This window comes from Colius striatus, chromosome Z, assembly GCF_028858725.1.
Source record: "Colius striatus isolate bColStr4 chromosome Z, bColStr4.1.hap1, whole genome shotgun sequence".
Taxonomy (NCBI): domain Eukaryota; kingdom Metazoa; phylum Chordata; class Aves; order Coliiformes; family Coliidae; genus Colius; species Colius striatus.
In genome coordinates, this window is record NC_084790.1 from 40,298,597 (window position 1) to 40,319,716 (window position 21,120).

Sequence of the window (21,120 nt, forward strand, 5' to 3'; positions counted from 1 at the left end):
TTCTATGAAGCTGTAACTTTTCAAAGTCTTTGTAGCTTCTTATAGTGGACACTTGCAGGACAATAACCAAGCCTCTGTTCTTAGGCATATGAACAGATGAAAATTTGAAATGTGGTTTTAATCCCTTTCTCTCTTCTCTGAGCCATGAATTTGTCTGATTTTATTTTCTGCAGTATGAATGTGTTGGTGTGCAGAGACAATGTTCTTAGTACAGCTACATGTACTTGACATAAGCATATTTCATGGGTGCTTCACAATACACAATTCCAATTCACAATACACAACTCTAAGTAGTCAGGTATGTTAGCTGTTTTGCTATTTTTATTTTTGTCCCTGCTCTGAAATATCAGAAATACTCTGCCAGCTGAAAATGGGTTCCTGTATTTCCTGTAGAGAATGAATATGTTTATTTTGTACGAAAAATCCTATAAGCCTTCAAATGTGACATTTAATTAATCTTTATCTTGGAGCTCTTCTCTTTTCGTGCTGAGTTGTTGACATGGGTTTGTGTGGAGCTGCTTTTTGCTTGATAACAGGGGGTGAGAGGTGCAGTGCTGTCCCATTAAGCAGTTCTCAGAACATCCCCTAACTCTGAGGTGGACCTACCTCCAGCCTGGCTGGGCCAATCTGGCACCTCTGCCATCACTGTTTAACAAGGGAAACCTGCAGTAGAAGAGGAGGTGGAGGAGTGGTACAAGATGACGGTGACCATGAGGACCTCATAGTCAGAGAAGGAGGAAGGAAGGAGGAGCCACAGACTGGAGACCCCCTCTGCAACCCATGGCAAGAACACAGGCTGAGCCCTTGCAACCCATGCAGGGCAGTGGCAGGACTGAGAGCCACCAGCAGCTCCATGTGAGTGCACCTGGACAGGCAGGAGACTGTGTGAGGAGGTGGCCATGGCACAGGCTGTGCTGGAGAGCCTGAAGGTTGCAGAGCAGACTCGCACAAGAGGCAGAGAGGGGCTGAAGCCTTTGGGATGAACGGACATTGGAACTGCCCATGCAGGGCTGCCTTGTCTGTGAGGTACCCCATGGAAGAGCAGGGAGGATCAGCGTGGAGCCCACCTGCCCTGAGGAGAGACAAACGGCAGGAGTTGTCAGGACAGGACTGACCGAAACCCCCATCCCCTGCCCCTCTGAGCCATTTGGGGTGAAGGGAGATAAAGACAGTGGGATCAGTGCTCTGGGAGGGTAAGGGCTGGGGAGAAGGTAGTCTTAAAGGGCTGGTTATGGTCTTCATCATTGTACAACTCTGTGTTGCTTTCTGTTTATTACACTTTGGGAGTTTATGATTTTGGTTAGTGGTGGATTATATTAATTTCCATTTTCTTCCCCAAGTTGAACATTCTTGTTTGTTTTACCTGGGACCATAAGTGGCAAATGAGCTCTTTCTGTTCTTAGGGCATTCCAAAGGCCTATGGTACTTATGGCTGATTGTGGTCCTTTGTTCCCAGATGAGCCTAAACCAGGACAGTAATATAGGGGTGGGACTAGAGAAGACATCTCTGGAATAATTGCACATCAATTTTCCCTGCAGGAAATAATAATATTAATACAGAAGAGGAAAGATTATTTAGTAGAATGATGACTACCAAAATAACTATTATGATTAAAGTCTATCTGATGTGATGATAACAAGTATAGCTCCTTTTAAGTTAGTTTCACCAGAGAATATACCACTGGCATTTTCTGTTGCTTAGTCCGATCTTTGGCTTTACAAGAGGTCTTGAGAGTGCTTTGGTTCATAAGGATCCCTTTTCCTATTTGTATTTGGTTCATAAGCATCCCTTTTTTTCTATTGTAACTAGCAACAGGACAAGGGGTAATGGGATGAAGCTGGAACACAAAAAGTTCCATTTAAACATAAGAAAAAACTATTTTACTGTGAGGGTGACGGAGCAGTGGCACAGGCTGCCCAGAGGGGTTGTGGAGTCTCTTCTTGGACGTCTTCAAAATGTGCCTGGACATGTTCCTATGCGACCTGATCCAGGTGAACCTGCTTCTGTAGGGGGGTTGGACTAGATGATCTCTAAAGGTCCCTTCCAACCCCTACCATTCTATGATTCTATGATAAGAACCTAAGAATGAAATTATAATTATCCTGGAATTCAGATACCCTAAAAGAAATGTCATGGTTGTGGATTACTGTATATGTGACTCTTGTATGGGTGAAATGATCTTGTAGCAGTGAAGTCCAGCTAGAAAAGAAATAAAAGTTGATACTGCATAAGAGCAGGTCTGGATCAGTGTCTGAACACAATATTGTACTTCCTAAAGAGAGATAAAAACTAGACACATCTGATAACTTTCTTTGATAAAGTAAGACCATGTAGTGGTACGAAATGAAGTAGATGTAATCTATCTGGGTTTCAAAAAAGCATTTGATGTGACAATAATTATTTAAAAGGGAGAAGGTAAGGATTAGTGTATGAATTGTATGAAAGATAAGCGGTAGACTAGAGAAGAGAGAGCAACTGATTGTGCTGAAAGCACAAGAAAGATGTTACTCATGAAACATGAAAATAGCCCATGGGACTGAGTTTGTCTAACATTTACATTTTTTAACAACTTGAAAACACACAATATACAATTGAAAAATATGGAGATTTAGAGTGATTTAGGAGGATTCCTCTCCAAAGGAAAAAAAAAAAAAGGAACAAAAAGAAGGGAAAAAAATTGCTATTGTAATAAAAATAAAAGTCCTTGAAACATTGTAGATTTTAATAATAGAAATAGGATTCTGTTTTAAAGTACAAAGCAAAAGGATTTAGGAATTAATAAAAATTCTGTTGTAAACTTAATATTGTCATTTGTAAACAGCAAGGAGGAAAGCTCTGTGAGATAAAGAGTAGTGGAGGTGTGTTTCACCTAATTGTAACTATCTACAGACCAGTGGGAAAAGATCAGCAACCAAGAGGATGATTCATGCAACCTTAAAATATATATCCAAGATCTATGGGAAATACAATACAGTTCCTGCAGAGAGGGATTGGTGGCTTAGGAGATGACACATCAGGTGTTGTGGGTGCCGTCAAGGTCTGTCTAGACAAGGGTACAGGGGAAAACACACACTCTGGACATTATGAGCTATCAGCAACGACCGAGTGAGTTAGGATGGTTATGAGTAGAGACATCAAGATCAGGGGTGGAAGATACTTTACTGTTTTTCTGTCAGAAGCTGCTGAAATGAGGACGATAACAATCTTGAGAAGGTTCAAAATTTCTATGAAAAAATTGTGAGTTTGTGGTGGTTTAGCTGTGGCTGGATGCCAAGTTGTTCTATCATTCTGTCTCCCAAATTGAACAGTGGAGAAAGAAATATAACCATGAGTCAAGGACAGGGAGGTCACTCAGCAATTACTATTACAGGTAAAACAGACTTGACTTGATGACAATTGGTTTGTTTCAGTACCAAACAAACAAAACAGAGTAGGGAAATGAGAATTAAAAACCAAATCTTAAAACACCTTCCCCTACCCCTCCTTCTCCTGGGTCTCTATCTCCCTCCGTACAGTCAGTTCATTCCAGATGGACTTTGCCACTGCTTCCTCTCAGGAGGAGGCCTCCTCACGCTTCCTACTGCTACAATGTGGGAAATAGCTGCACAAACCCACTACATGATTTTCTGTTAGAGATGATGTATTGATTCTGATACTACTACTCCCGTGACTCTCTTGAGAATACTTTTCTTATTGAATGTGGATCTCAAACCTTTTTGAGATAAAAACAGTGACTCTAATTTACTCTGAAATTCTTGAACTCCCAACAGAACAACTGTGTCTCCATACAATAGCCTAGGGAACTAGGTCAGAAGAACCACAGTGAGAGAGGCAAGAAAAAAATGCAGTGGTGGGACTCTATCTGGACTGAAATGCCAAATATAGCAGCATATCCAGCATATAGCAGGATAAGATGATAGATAAGAGCATTGCAGAATATCTGCAAAGCTTTGTAACTCCTGTCTTTTTTTTCTTTAAATGCATGTGTAGATGGAAATACTTTGCTAAACTTGTTCCTAATTTCCTACTGTGTTTTTCCAGAAGATATAAGTCATAATAACAACTTGTAGTTCAACTTGTGGGATTCTACTTTCAGAGAAATTCCAGAGAGTACTTACTGGGTCAGTTCATAATATTAAAAAGATAGTGTTCATAAATAATACATCACCAGAGTGGTGTATTGTAGTTTTCCTTAATATATTTCTCACTTGTGTGAATGTTATTGGCATATCCTAGAGATGCCATGTAATCCCAGTGCTAAATTCACAGAAAATCTCTACAGTGGCTTCAAACAGTCCTTCCAAAGAACAGGCATGATATTATTTCTGCAAAGTGAATCTAAGAGGCAAAAGATAGTCCTGCCTTCCATTAGGATCAGATTCTGATAGGGCATTTGTGTTCTATCTGGAATACAGAAAACTACTGCTCATTTTGAAGAATGAAATTACAGCAATTATTGTATCTTGGGTATTGATTTTTGTCTGAAGAATCTTGTTTTAAGATTCTTGTTTAAAATTGGCATAGTTTTTGACAACAAATCTGGTAACAAATGAGAAGATCTCTCTCCTTACAGATATTTAGAAACTTTGCAATGTACAAATCAATAGAATCAGGGTGCAAGTCAGCATTCTGGATGTGCTCAGGAGCAAGTAAATTCAATTTGACACCATCAACATGAATGACTATGAAGATCCTGGTAGCCATGCAGAGTTCCTGTACAACACCAGCACCTCTGAGCAAGGCCAGAGCTGTGGTCTGAGCTGCAGAGATGGTAACTGATGGAGGGATCAGTGCAGATCACAGCAGATCAGTGCATTCCTAAACCAGGTGCTCTAATGAGGCAGATCCAAAAATAAAGTTTAAGTGCTTGATTTAGTCCAGCTTTTCTGTTAAATGGCATAAATCCTGAGGAGAATTTAACTTACATGTATGAGTGAGATCACATGAAAATGCTAACAATATCACTAATCATCTTGCAAACAGTTAGATGCAACTGTCATTCAGGACAGTACTCCACTCCTTTAACAGCAGGATTATTCTGTTGGGTTGTTTACTATTGATTTCTTTCTCTATCTATACTCTTTAAACAGGAGGCAAATATGAATGTAAATCTATTAAAAGTGTTGCATACATGTAAGACAGTAATTCTTAGCTAGTGTATTCCAGAATATTTTTAGCCATTTCTGCAAGCCTGTAGAATTAATTTATCTGAAAAGCTATATGAGTGGTTTTAATTTGCTGGGGCTGAATCTGTGTACCTCTGGTTTTTAGTACCTCATCACAAAAACCTTTCCAGTCTCAGACTTTTTGAAAGTTCCTGTCGCTTATGGGTGAATCACATTTTTGAAGAGCCCAGCCTCTCCCACAGGTAGATGGCAATTTTTTTCTGATTTATTTGACTCAGGATATCAATCTTCAACTCTCTGATTTCTCAATTTTCACTGTATTTTTTTACAGATTCCACAGTGATGGAACTTGAAGACTTCACTTAACAAATATATTCAAGTAACATTTACATTTCTCTTCCCATTTCCATTTGTTTCCATTTCAATCTCACTTAAATATTTTTCTTTATATCATTTACATTTAATATGATTGTAATAATAAAATCACATTGTTTTGGAAGTGTAAATTATATATGAAACCCACAAAAGCTCAAAATCTCCACATTTAAATAGAAGGAATTTGAATGCTGAATGCTAAGTATGGGTGACTTGCCCTGTATTCTGGCTCTGTATTCCATGTGAAATAAAATTGAACAGGTCATTTTCCTTTCCCTTATGTTAAAGCGCAGTTTGCTTAATATAAATGGTCATTGGACTGCCTATTGGTATGTGATACCTTTTGTCTCAATTGCACACTGTAGGGAGCTTACAAGATTGCTAAATAAAGGGTTTCAATTACTCTATTTTCATTCTTTTCTGAATGACATAGAAGAAATATGCCTCTATGTTGGATGTTTTAAAAAAATGAATTTGAAGTATTTTTTGCCATCTTGAAGCCTCTTTTTATAGTGATCACAGTAGTAACATTATCAAGAGTATGGCATTTTTAACATACATTTTATATACTGTACTTTCTAAATAATCTGTTACAGATTCATATGTTGCTCCAATAATTTATGTTTCAGTAAATAAATCAAAGAGTTCTAAAACCTTTTTGAAAAAAAAATGAGACGGTTTTAACCAACTGCAATGTGAAGTTCTGTGCTTTTGCCAAACAGTTATTTTTCTTTGAAAGATGTGGATTAAGCATCATTAAAGTACCTTCTCATTTAGAGTGTTACATCTCCTAGCAAAGGCATCTGTTCTCCAAGCCCTCTATACACACTTATAGCTAGAAAATAAGAAACCCCGATTTGAAAGTGGGAATAGAAAGTATCCCGTTAAAAGAAGAAATAATAAAGGAATCTAGGAGAAAGAGACGTAGAGCTCAATGGGCTCAGTAATGCTGAACCTGCATTATCTGCCCAGGAGGGTCAGTGATGAGACTTCAGATAAAACATATTTGAATATAGCTCTTTTTTTAACCAGAACTGAGCTGAGGGAGCCATCTTTCCTAGTTTTGCAAAATATTCAGATGATGTTTGTTAGTGATTCTTTTAGTCCAGTCATCTCTTTTAAATAAGTTTTATTTTTGTAGATGACTGCTCTCAATAACTAAGGAGAAGAAATTGGAGAAAGGAGAGATATGGCAGGTAAAGACAGTATCTGCACTCCAGAGGATGTCGCATACATACGACTTTAGGTGTGTTATGAAAACCTGAGTATAAGCGCAAAATCTAAGAAGATAAGGAAAAGGCATGTTTAGAAAGGACAGCAAATGCCAGTATATGTGCATGAGACAGAATACATAAATTGATGATGTATTTGAATATTAAACTAAGACAATACTTTGAAACTTTCATTTTTCTTTTTGAATTCTGGAAAACAGAAAATAGTGTTGAACATGCCAAGAACTGACTACATGTATATTATCTTCCCCAAAAACCTCTCTGTGACATATCTGCCATCTCTCCCCCTTCTACTTCTCTGTCTTTTCCTGATTTCACTGGAATCTGAAACCACTACTTAGGATAGAGAAATGGCAGAAATATACAGAATAATCTGTTTTTCCAACCAGAACAGGCATTTTAGTTGGGCTTCCTCGTCCCACAGTCTTATCTGAAGTCTCTCTCCCTTGACTTTCATGTCCTTTTTTACTATAGGGTCCTTTTTGATCTCCAAAGATTACACTTCTACTTTTCAGATCTGTGGGACTCTTTTCACAACTCAGCATATTACAGGATGAGTCAGAGATTATTTGTAACCATCTGAAAGTTTCTCTCCTCTGAATAAAATTGTGTAACTCTTAACATGCTACAGAGGAAATGAGTCCATTTGTCAAACAAATCCTAGAGTGCTGAGGGAACTGGCACGAGTGCTCGCCAAACCACTATCCATCATTTATCAGCAGTCCTGGCTGACTGGGGAGGTCCTACCTGATTGGAATTCAGCCAGTGTAACACCCATACATATGGGATGGAAGGGTGATCCAGGAAATTACAGGCCTGTCAGTTTGACTTCAGTGCCCAGGACGATGATGGAGTTCTATTAAGCAACACATGCAGGACAACCAGGTGATCAGGCCCAGTCAGCATGGGTTTATGAATGGCAGGTCCTTTGAACACACCTGATCTCCTTCCATGGCAGAGTGATCCACTTGTTGGATGAAGGAAAGGCTGTAGATGTTGTCTACTTTGACTTTAGTGGGGCATTTGACACTGTTTCTCAAATTCTCTTAGAGAAATTGCGTGAAAAATGGGTGAAAAACTGGTTGGATGGTAGAGTCCAAAGAGTCCTTGTCAATGAAGTTAAATCCAGTTGGCAGCTAGTTATGAGTGGTGTGCCCCAGGGCTCAGTACTGGCTTCACTCCTGTTTAACATCTTTATTAATGATCTAGATGAGGAGATAGAGTGCTCCCTTAGTAAGTTTGCAGATGACATCAAGCTGGGTGGAAGTGTTGATCTGCTTGAGAGTAGGGAAGCTCTACAGAGTTTCTAGATCTGGGCCAAGGCCAATTCCATGAATTTTAATAAGACCAAGTGCTGGGTCCTGCGCTTGGGCCACAGCAGCGCTACAGGCTTGGGGATGAGTAGCTGGAAAGCTGCCAGGCAGAGAGGGACCTGACAGTGTTGATTGACAGCTGCCTGAACAGGAGCCAGCAGTGTGCCCAGGTGGCCAAGAAGGCTGATGGCATCCTGGCCTGGATCAATCAGGAACAGTGTTGTCAGCAGAAGGAAGGAGCTGATCATTCCCCTGTACTTGGCTCTGATGAGACCACAGCTCAAATACTGTGTCCAGTTTTGGGGCCCTCTCTACAAGAAGGACATTGAGGGGCTTGAGAGGATCCAGAGGTGGGCTACCAAGCTAGTAAAGTATTTGGAGCACATCTCATGTGAGGAGTGGCTGAGGGATTTGGGGCTGTTTAGCCTGGAGAAAAGAAGGCTCAGTGAAGACTGTTTTTTCTTTTCCTTTTTTTTCTGTCCTCTCTGTCTCTTTCCTCCAATATAAGTTCATTTCTGCTACATTAAAAATTCTTAGACAAAACTAGCCAATGTTTTTACTTGAGTTATTATCTTAAAAGAAATATTAGTACAGTGCCTTTAAATTGTAGTTTAAAAAATGTGGCTTCCTGTTCTTCCTGAATAGACATGAGCATTACTTTGCAGTATTCTTAGCAAGATATGGGCAGTCTGTGCAGATGAAACAGCTGTTTCCAACTCCTTTTTCTTTCAGAACATATTTTTGTATGTCCAGCAGGAGGAAAATGATGAGATTTGGCTCATATGTTTGTGATTATAGCTCACCATGAGTGCAGTCTCTGCTATTTTACAGTATAAAGTGTTCTCATAAGACCTTAGTCAGGCATCTTTGCTTATGGTTATTTGATCTATCTAATATCCCTTTGTTAGATCAATACAATTTGGTTTACATCTGCTGATATCACATTGTTGATAACCCTAGGTTATTTAAATAAGCTGATCCTGAGATCCTGAGAGGATGAGTAACCAAAACAAGGAACTATTTGAAAAACTTATCTTGCTCTTCTGCAAAGATTTGCAATGCTGTGCAAAGACCACGGAAAACTTAATTTCTTCATAAATGTGCCATTACACACAAAAAATGAAGAGTCACATTGTGTAAGAGCAATGAAAAGTATAGAGATCTTAAATACACTGTGCAATACTGTGGGAATTTTCCCTGCCTAACTTTGCATAGGAGAAAGGCTGGTTTTATTAAAGTCTCCAGGAAGCAGTAAAGCTGTCCAGAGAGGGTTTCAGACTGCTTATACTGACATCTTGCCCATATGCCTGTGTCATGGTTTGGCCCAGCTAGCACAGAAGCATGACGACAGTCTCTTGCTCACTGCCCTCCATTCACCACCACCCTCATTAGGATGGCAAAGGACCCAGTGAGATGCAAGGAAAAAAGATAAGCAAGGTTGGTGTGGGTTGAGACAAGGGCAGGGAGGGCTCACTGCCAATTAGGATTCCAGGCAAAACAGACTCCAGTACTCCAATTTGGAAAGAAAAGTAGGAAAGTTTATTTTACTACCTACAAGCAACAGAAGAGAACAAAAAGCACAAAGATAGTAGAATGATGAGAAAATATTACAACCAGCACTTTAAGATGTCCCTCCCTCATCCCTCCTTTCTTCCGAGATCCAACCCACTGCTTCCGATATCTCTACCTCCTCCCCACTTAATAGCTTGGGAGAGTAGGATATGAGGGCTGTGGTCAGTCTCTCAAAGATGGGCTCTGCTGCTTCTCTCTTCTCAGAGGACGACAACTCCTGGTGTTCTTCCCCTGCTCCAATATGGGGTCCCTCCCATTGGACACAGTCCTGAACAAACTTCTCTGGTGTGGATTCTTCTCAGCAGCTGCTGCTTTTGCCAATACAGGGTCCTTCACACAGGACACAGTCCTTAGTGAATATCTCTGGTATGGATTCTTCCCAACAGTTTCAGCTTCTGCAGATACAGGGTCCCTCCTCAGGATATAGCCTCTTCTGGGCATAATTTTAATGAGCTTCTTTGTCAGGGGTTCCTTCCCACAATTACAGCTTCTGTGAATGTGGGGTCTGTAAGACGTGACACGGCCTCCTCTGGCCATAGTCACTGCCCCTGGCACAGGGTCTTCTTTAACAAAATGAGTCCCTGCTCTTGATGTGGGGTCTTCAGCAAAATGAGTCACTCCCCTTGATATGGGGTCTCCTTTAACAAAATGAGCCTCTGGCCTTGATGTGGGGTCTTCAGCAAAATGCAAACAAATCTGTGTTTCACCAGTCCTCTCTGCAGGATGCAAGGGAATGTCAGCTCCAGCACACCTCCTCCTCTCTTCCCTCACTGACATTGGAGTCCACATGGTTGGTTCTCTCTCTCTTCCCAATCCTTGCACCACCACTAGCTTGAAAAAGAAGAAGGGACAGAAGAAGGAAGAAATAAGAAGAAGCCTCCTCTTCTGGCTTCTTCTTAAAAAGGGACTGTGGAGCATCTAATTGGCTCAGCCCCAGAAGTGGGTCTGGCTCAGAGCTGGGGAGAGGTCTGAGAAACTTCTTACAGGAGCTATCTTTACAGCCCCTTCCCCCTTACCAGAAAAGGCTGGCATGTCAAACCATGAAAGCCTGTGATTCACATCTAGTTTCTCAAGTTCTCTAATGTAGTCAGCTTGAATATCGTCAACTAAATAGCTGGGTTTGCTGTTAAATTTTCAGCAGAAGGGAGGAGTGCATGTCCACAACCTGTGGACTGCAGCAGTCATTACCTCCAATAATTTTTGTAATTTCTTCTACTTTTGTAAAGTAATTGTAACTTGTGCCCATTCAGTATTAATGGTTAAACCAAGCCAGTGGTGTAGAAACACCTGTAATTGTTGAGATAGCTTGACAGGAGAGCTCAAATTTAAATTAAATTTCATGTGCTTGAAAATATTTTTCTTCACTTTTTAACACAATCATCTGCACGAACAGAAGTATATCATACAGTATGGATATCTAAGGAGATTTTGGCAGAGGTATTACAGAAATTGTAGATGAGTGTGTAAGCCCATATATGCTGAGCTACACAGTTTACCATAACAAATCTCTACAGTATTCCCCTACAGATCTTCCATTTGTCAGTGCTTCCCTGGTCCCTAATGAATCATTTAATTGGCTAAGATAAATGGCTGTTTAAGAGATGCTAATTACAGTAGGATAGTATTTAACACGGCCTCTTTTTCAAACTGGCTATTTCAGATCTATTTAGTCACTGGTCTGGTCTGAATGTCTTAATTCCCTAGTTTAAATGCACCTTAAGTTTATGTTTGTTGCTATCTTTATAAATTTAGCTAGTGATTAAAGATCACTAGCTAAATTTATAAAGATCTGATTAAAGAGTACTTATTTTGTTTGTATTCATTCAGAATAGCTACCCTTTCTAGATGAGCTCAGGTGCAAATGCAAAAGGGATTACATAGTACTTGATTAACAATTGTATGCATATGTTTCCACTGTGGAGAAAAAATGAGGGGACATGGATCCCGGAGCATAATGTTAGGCCCGATGGGGCAAGGCAATCTGAGTTCTAGTTATATGAATTTAATGCACAATCAAGACCAGAGTCAGAGCCATGGTTAAAGCAGTTGCTGTCACATAGTCAGCGCAGACAGCAGGCCGCTTTCTGCTCCTTCAAGGTCGGGCTGTTTTCAGCTAACGAGCTAACAGCTCAAGGTGGAAAACAACTACGGGGGAAAAACAAGATGGGAAAATGGAGGGAGCTTGCTTATCGCAGAAACCGCAAGTAGGATGAACACAAGAATGTAATCTATTAGCTGCTGTTGCTGAGCTAGCTTTGAAGCTGCTGTGTATATAAGTTAGAGCCTGATCTCAATAAAGGAGATTTCTGCTATCACTCACATTGAGTAGGACTGATTTCTTCCCACCCAGCTGAGAATCGGACCCTGGGTTGATCGCCACATGAAGTAGGCTTGGAGCTGGTTTTTCAGGCTTCGAGCCTGGTTTCAGGCTTCGAGCCTGGGTTTTTCAGACTTAGAGTCTGGTTCATTTCTCAGGCTTCGAGCCTGGTTTGCAGACTTCGAGTCTGGGTTTTTCAGGCCAAGACCCGAAAACTTCGCGGCATTCCACTACCACAGTTAAGAAACTATTGTGTTATTTGCTACTGCAATGGGCAATATAAATGGCAACATGTTATCAGGTCCTCAGTCCTAGAAAAGCCATCTGAAATCCACAGCCCCGAGTTACCACCTGTTAGTTCTGTAAAGCTATGTTTTATTTATGATAATGAAATACCTAATGTTTGATTGCTGAATAACTCAGCAGAAATAATCTCTTGACAAAATGTGAGATATTGTTGGACAAAGGGTTATTAACAGTTATGCTGGAAAAACTGGGATTAATTGTGGATTTCATTATTTTCATACTTTATGTAATAATAAACTTGTGATGACTCATGAAGGTGAACTTAAGGAAGAACTTTTAGAGCCACTGATGTGTTTATAACAGATTCCGGGTTCAACAGAAGGTTGTCAACACTGATATATGTGAGAAAGTCAGTTACAATTTTTGAAAGACATGGAAAAAAACATAAAATGACCTTAAGTCATCTATATAGCATTTTCTTACACCTATGAAGGATCATCCTTCATAGAATTGGTTGTGTTGTGGTCCCTACTAAATATGAACTAGCTTTGATACAGGCTGTGATATCCTTCTGGTACTCACTATAGCGTATTGTTTCAGATTTACTCTACAAGGCCTCCTCCAGTATTTCACAAACAGCATTCTGTTCTGGTCAGGTAAGCAAGATATGAACTCATCTTGTAGTAAGATGTTATTTTCCCAGCTCGTCAACTGCAGCATATCTTTTGTAATTTTATTGGCATTACACAAAGACCAGAAGTTAAAAGCTGACTATAGCTAGCAAGGTGCTGGATTTGTGTTTATAGCAAAGACTTTATCTATAAAAAAACTCAGAGTAAATATAATCCCATACTCTACAAGATTTTGAAACAGAGATAGTAGTTCTTTACATACATACACATACATCTAGATATGTACAGTGTTTCTGTTGGACTGTGTTTGCCAGTTGATCCTGTAGCACTATAACAGTAATTGTATTTGTCACACTGCTGGTAACAAATGTAAGCTTTGTACTAACAGATATAAGGTCTCAGCAGTAACCGTTGTGATGCTTGTGTCTTATGGAGTTGTCTGGGCCTACATGGAGTTTTCTTTAGACTTGATTTAGCTGTAACAGCAATTTCTCTAGTGGCTATGTCTAATTTGTTTTACTTTTCTTTATATGGTGTAGCCATATTTTTATATACGTAGTATAAACCAGCACATTCTGCACAGAATAAGAGATTTATGAGACTTGTATAAAGATAAATGTTGGAAAAACAAAACCCTGGTATGGTAGCTGAGGCCTCGTAAAGTGTGGGCAAAGGGCATAACACACAGCTATGGCATACAAGCTGACATTGGAGGCCTCTTGGCCACCACACCTCACCAGTCATAATAGGGTTCGGATAAACAGAAAAAAGAATAAATACAAACAGCTACAAAAAACTCACTATATAATAAATTAAAAGTAATATGGACTTGCACACCAATGAAGAAAGAGCAAGTTGTAAAAAACATAGAATCATAGAATGGTAGAGGTTGGAAGGGACCTTTAGAGATCATCTAGTCCAACCCCCCTGCAGAAACAGGTTCACCTAGATCAGGTCACATAGGAACGTGTCCAGGCGGGTCTTGAAGACCTCCAAGGAAGGAACCTCCACACCCTCCTGGGAAAGCCTGTTCCAGTGCTCTGACTCTCACAGTGAAATAGATTTTTCTTATGTTGAGATGGAACTTTTTGTGTTCCAGCTTCCTGCCATTACCCCTTGTCCTGTTGCTAGATAGAACAGAAAAAAAAGGGATGTCTCAACCTCTTGACATCCACAATTTATATAGTTATAAATATTAATGAGATCCCTCCTTAGTCTCCTCTTCTATAGACTAAACAGCCCCAGTTCCTGCAGTTTTTCCTCATAAGGAAGATGCTCGAGTCCCCTGGTCATCTTGGTAGCCCTGGACTCAACTCTCTCCAGAAGTTCTCTGTCCCTCTTGAGCTGGGGAGCCCAGAACTGGCCACAGGACTCCAGATGAGGCCTCACCAGGGCAGAGGAGAGAGGGAGGAGAATCTCCCTTGACCTGCTGGCCACACTCTTCTTGATGCATCCCAGGATGCCATTGGCCTTCTTGCCCACTAGGGAACGTTGCTGGCTCATGGTTAGTTTGTCACCAGGACTCCTTCTGCAGAGCAAAGATAAGAGTTACCTCAGGTAGATAATAGACTGAGGAGGAGGAAGTCATCAATATTAACATCAGACACCTCCTGGTGAAGGCGATAGGATGGCAATGGCCAGTTGTACACTCCACAACCACCAGACTTCACATCACCAACTCCACAGTGTTGGACACTATCAACATTAGGACATAAGAGGCAATGAAAGGCTGGCCATGGATAACATGAAAGAAAGGAGTAGACACCATAAAGTAGTTACGTGTATAGTTTATACTAATTTTAATTGAGTTATTTGGAACTTATTTTCTTAAACAGTGTTTTCTTTATGTTATTTTATTTTTCCATTAAATAGTAGATCTCCACTAATAATATCTTGTTGATTATATTGTTAAGAATTCATTTATACTAGCAGTAAATTCCTAGTGTAACCTATTAGTTGTTTTCTTTTTCCCCATAGCTTTCCCACAATATAACTTATAAAATAGGCTAAATCATTGATACATGATTTGATATGACATTGCTCCCTGAGCTGTCAAAATCTGAGCAGACCAACTTAGTTTTTCTTGAGTAGTCAAATGGAAAATTAGAGTATATGCTAAGCATATTGAATTATGATTGGCCACCAGAGGCACAAATACAATCTTTGCAAAGCAGGAGTTCAATGTTGGTTCAGTCTTGAGTTGAAAAATTTTAGTGTATGTGTTAGCAGATTTGATTTTCATGGTGAACGAATCTTGAGTGCTGTACAATACTAAGCTGTTGTGTGAGTGACGTGAAAATCGTGCCAGCTTTGTAAAATCACTGGCTTATCTTTTAGCCAAGATATCTACTGTATGGAATAATAGGCTTGGAAATTTAGGATCTGAAGTCAGAAAAGCTAATCCTAGACAAGTAGAAAACTATAACACAAAGATTAGCAAATGTCTGCAATGAAAACAGTATGCCTTTTAAGTTATGTGATCATAAATCTAATATGTTGACTTGTGCAGGAGACAGGACTTCATTGATGCTGGGAACATAAGTCTAATTGAGGGTCTGGACAATCTGGATTCACTATCATGGTTGTTATTAGGAATGCAAATCAGAATAGAGGTCTTGTTTAGGAATCGTCTTCAATTTGTGGATTAATATTTATAAATTTTATTCAGGGAATTGTGTGGTTTTGGTTTTTTTTCTTTTTTTTGTATTAGTGTATCTATTTTCATGGTTTTGGTTTGTTATTGGTTTGGGGATTTTTTAATAATTTGCTTATATACTAGATGTTCAGACACAGTATTTCCTCTGTGGTTAACTGCTTAATGTACGCTTGCATTTTCCAATACTTTGAGAATGTACTGGAATAGAAGCTGATGGCTGGGTTTTTGATACAGTGAAGCCTGGCAAATTGACTATATTGGACCACTACCATGAACACACCAAAGCAAGCATTATATACTCACCATGGTGGAAGCAACTACCATGCCACTGCCTAAAACATTAACTTCGGCCTTGAAAGGCAAGTTTTGTGGCGACACGGTACTCCAGAAAGAATTGAATCAGACAATGAGACTCATTTTCAAAATGAGCAGGAAGTAGGAGGCATGATTCATTTTGACCTTCCAAAACAACTGTTACGCATACTGAAGCCAAGGCCCTACTTCTCAGGAAGCGGCTAGACATTACTGCTGGTGGGAAGTTAGAGAGCAACATCTTTATTTACTTTGCTTTCACTTCTCATGCACATGGCTTTGTTATTTCTTTATTAAACTGTTTTTATTTCAACTCACGAGGCTTCCATCTTATTTTCTCCCTTCCCTGGCTTGATTGAGGAGGGGAGTGATATAGCAGCGTGGTGGGCACATGGCATCCAGACAGCTGATGATACAGTTCAGTGTTTAAGGGTAAGAATTAGCAAGAAGGCCAACAAGGCAAATATCATGGTAGGAGTGTGTTGTAGACCACCCAACCAGAATGAAGAGGCAGAAGAAATATTCTACAAAGAGCTGAGAGAAGTCTCAGAACTGCTAGCCCTTTTTCCAATGGGGAACAGATGTCTGCTGGAAATACAACACAACAGAGAGGAAACAGTCTTAGAGGTTCCTGGAGTGTATAGAAGACAATACCATGTCACAGCTGGTGAGGGAGACAACTAGGGAAGGCATCCCACTACATCTGTTTTTATGAACAGAGAAACATTTGTGAGTGATGGGATAGCTGGAGGCCATCTTTGCCACAGCACTTAATTTTCCATTCTTGGAGAAGGTTGTGTTGTCATCAGAGCTGTTTCCTGGGACTTCTCAAGTGCAGACTTTGACTTATTTAGCCAAAAACTTTAGCTTGGTTTACAGAGTCCCTTGGGAGGCAGTCCTGAAGGACAAAGGAATCAAGGAAGGCTGGACACTCTTCAAAAAGGAAATATTAAGGATTCAGGAGCAGGCTGGCCCCATGTGCCAAAGGATGATTCCATGGGGAAGACTATCTTGGCAAGGATAGAGAGCTTTGGCTGGAAGCAGGGGTAGGCAACTCAGAAGGGCTGCAAAGGTGTTGTGAGGTTACACAGAAAAAAATCAATGGGCCAAAACCCAACTAGAACTTAATCTGCCTACTACTGTTAAACAGTAAAAAAATCTATCAATATATCAACAGCAAAAGGAGGTCTAAGGAGAATCTCCATCACTTATTCAATGCAGAAAGAAAGTGACAAAGGTGACAAAGGATGAGGAAAAGGCTGAGGTACTTCATGCCTTCTTTGCTTTAGTCTTTAATAGCAAGACCAGCTATCCTTGGGGTAACCAGCCAGCTGAACTCGAAGACAGGAACAGTGAGCAGAATGAAGCTTCATTATCCAAGGGAAAATGATTAGTGACCTGCTACATCAAGTAGACACTCACAGTCTATGAGGCCAAATGATACATATCCACTAAGGAAGTCAGCAGAAGTTCTCAACAAGCCGCTTTCCATTGTTTCTCAGCAGTTTCTCCTGGCTAACTGGGTCATGGTTAACTAGAGATTAACAAATGTGACACCCACCTACAATGTGACCCAAAGGAAGAATCCAGGGAATTGCAGACCCATCAGCTTGACCTTGGTGCCAGGAAAGGTTATGGAGTAGATCCTCTTGAGTGCTGTCATGCAGCACACACAGAATAATCAGATGAACAGGCAAGCAGGGCCAGGCTGCTGAGTTCAGAAGATGATCTCATCCCATTTCCAGTACCTTAATCCATTTACCAATTTAGCTTCCATTACTGATCCTGTCAGGCAGAGAGTGGAGCCCAAACCTACTTTCAGTTTTCTTTGATCACAATGAGTAACCCTCACTAACATACTAGATAATTTAATAACATTTCATTAATTTAATTTCTTTAAACTTGTTCAGAATTCCATACTTACACAATAACAACAATGCCAAACTTCAGACAATGTCAGGCTAAATGGCATGGATTCTGAGTAGGTGACAAGGAATCTTTTTCTTGAAACCATTTCTGGTGATTAAAACTTCCTTTAAGTAGTGAGTGACTAGTTTTCCATTCTGAAGGAGGGATAGGTATACATATGTTTCTTGGATTTTGTATAGCTTTGGAGAGATATTGGTTACATATTAATTTTTTAATTTCTGGAATTTTGTTGAAATTAAGAAGAAACCGTGTTTGACAAAGTTAAATGTCTAATGCACTACGTGTTTGATACTGAGTAAAGTAGCATGATTTTACTTCACACTGTTTGGAGTAAATAAGAAGAGAAAAGCAACTCACAATTATTTTGAGGCAATTCCAACTACCTTGTGTATGTTCAGGGTTATGCAAAAGAAATATTGTGAAATCACCAGAATGTGATACTCAATAGAGTCAAAATTTGATTTGGACTTTCACAAAAGCTAGCGGATGATTGATTTTAATAGGCTGCAGATTTTTCTAGAGAAAAAATATATTATCGTAACATGTTGATAGTACTTACAGTACATATAATTCAGTAATGACAGGTAATGATAAGACTTTGGACAATCTGGACATACTACTTTTTCATACTTTATTATTACTATCTAGAATTTTGGGAAATCTTAAACTTTATGTTTTCATAAGCATCATTATTAGACATAAGAGTAATTCATAAAAATGAGTTTGCTATGACATGAGAGAAATGGAGGCTAAGGAATAACCCTGGTTCTTTCTTAAGTTTTGTGAAATATTTTTAGCCAGTACTGTTAGTGTCATAACCAAGCTGGATTCCTTCTTGTTAAACTTTAAGATTCTTGGTTTTTTCATATATACTGATACCTAACACTGACATGATTTAATAAACCTGTAGTATGTTATTAGCTTTTAAGGTTATTTACCAACTGCCTTACATCCAATTAGTACAGTGAAAACTCGGAATTTTGTAACTTATTGTAGTGGGTCTGGGATGGTAGTGATTTTCCACAGCAGCTCTTGCAGTGCTGTGCTTACTGTTGATATCAATATTATGACTACCGCTCACACAGCATCAGGGCTGTCCCTCCAGCATTCCTTCCCCCACCTTCTCGGGAGGTGGCCGGACATCGTTGCTGATGGGAAGTAGAGAGTAACAGCTTTATCTGCTTTTGCTTTGCTTCCTGTGCACGCGGCTTTGCAGCTTCTTTATTAAACTGCTTTTATCTCAACCCATGAGACTCCCATCTTATTTTTCTCCCCTTCCCTGGCTTGCTGAGGAGGTGGGGGATATAGGAGTGTGGTGGGCACCTGGCATCCAGCCAGGCTCAAACTACCACAGCCCTTTTGGGGCCCAACGTCAGGCGAGATAATAGCAGTTTTACATTAACTGCATTGCAATTATAGTAAGCCAATGAGTGCAAAGTCCCTGTGCTGGTCACAGAGCCTTGCTGTAATACAGCTTATCTTACACTTTGTAATGTTTGGGAACATGATGCTAGTAACACTGACTCTGTGCTGTGCTTTAACCTTGATAGCTTTGCTAAGTTGGCTATATGATTTTGTGAAAAGGATGAAAGGGCCTGGGAACATGATGGCCCAAATAATAATAGCAAGTCTCATTCTGTTACTGATGGTTTTACTGTGCTGTGGGAGCTATCTTGTGGAGGTCATGGGGCAAAGCACCTCTTTCCCCTCAGCTCGGACTGATGTAGACAATTTTGTAATACAGACTTCCCAGGTCCTTAGTCACCCTTATATGAGAGTTTTAATATTACTAATTAACATGGCTAGTATATTACATATTTTATGGAATCTAGACTCATGTGGGTATCAGAAAGGACAAATTTTTCATGGAAACATGTTAAAATGCCCCCTGAAGCGGCCAGTCCCTGGGTGGCAGGGTGTGTGGATGAATTTGGGCAAATTCCTACTACGGTTAACACCTCCTGTAACCTGTGATTTTACACCTGAACGGATAAAAAACCCTGCTTTACTGGCACGCCACCTGATAGAAGGGTGTCTTACCTACCCTAATGAGGCCCATCAGGTTCAGGCACTATACTGGGGCCTAGCCTCTGCCTACCGAGCTGCATTCCAGTCCTCTCAGAGAACTATGGTTGAAGTGGAAACTCAAACGGTACCTGAGACCACCATGGTTGAGTCAGTCGCAGTCCAGTCCTCTCAGAGAACTATGGCCGAGGTGGAAATTCAAACTGTATCTGAGACTACCATGGTTGAGTCAGGGAATCAAACAACAACCACAGTGATTGCCCCAGTAGTGAAAAAGGAACAGTGGATAAGGAGGTCACGTCCATATCATCGATTAGTAAGGGCAGAAGAGGAGGAAGAGGAAAGGTTAGAAGAAGAAACTGGTCCTTCGGTAAAGAGATCAGGAGAAGGAGTGAGAGAAATCGAAAAGGAAATGGAAACTACTCTGTCCCTGACCTCAACAGAACCTAGAGATATGCGAGAAGATTACAGTTGCCAGCCAGGTGAGTGGATTGGTGCCTGGCTGCTCCGATGTTGGGATAACGGGGCTGACAGTCAGCAATTGGAAGGTAGAGAAGCCCAACAGCTGGGATCTCTTGCTAGGGACCGGGGAATTGATAGAGGCATTGGAAAGAAGACCTCAATTTGTAGTCTCTGGAAATGGCTTCTCTCAAGTGTAAGGGCAAGATACCCATTCAAGGAAGATCTTGTAAACGCCCGAGGAAAGTGGACTAGAGCTGATGAAGGCATCCAATACCTAAGGGAATTAGCTGTGTTGGAAGTCATCTATGGTGATCTAGATAATGCTGAGGCTTCCACAGATCCAGACGATGTCCAGTGTACACGGGCCATGTTGAGAAAAGTGATTCAGAGTGCCCCAGCTACATATTCTAATATCTTGGCAATGGTGTATCATCCAGACATGGATATACCAACAGTGGAGAGAGTATCTTCTTGGTTGCAGAACTATGAAGAGAGCCTCTGCACCTCCTCATCAGTGTGGGATGATGGCCTGACTGTCAGAACTGCCCCAAGAATTCAGTCATCCACTGTCCCGGCCAGGGGAAAAGGAAGTCCCAGACGCAGGAGTACACCACGAAATGAACTCTGGCTCTTTTTCCGTGGCCAAGGAGAGGATATGAGGAAATGGGATGGTGAACCCACCTTTAAGCTGGAAGCGTGTGTACGTGAACTAAGGGGGAAGACAGCTGTTAGAAAAGGACCACCCAAGAGGGCTGTCAGCATAGTAGCTGCCAGAATAAAAGAGGACAATCAACAATCTCCAAGACATAGAAGAACTGCAACCACTTCCTTCGATGCCAATGAGGAGACTTCAGGTCTAAAATTGCAAGGATCAGATAGCGAATATTCTGATGAAGAACAGAAATAGAGGGTCCCTGCCTCC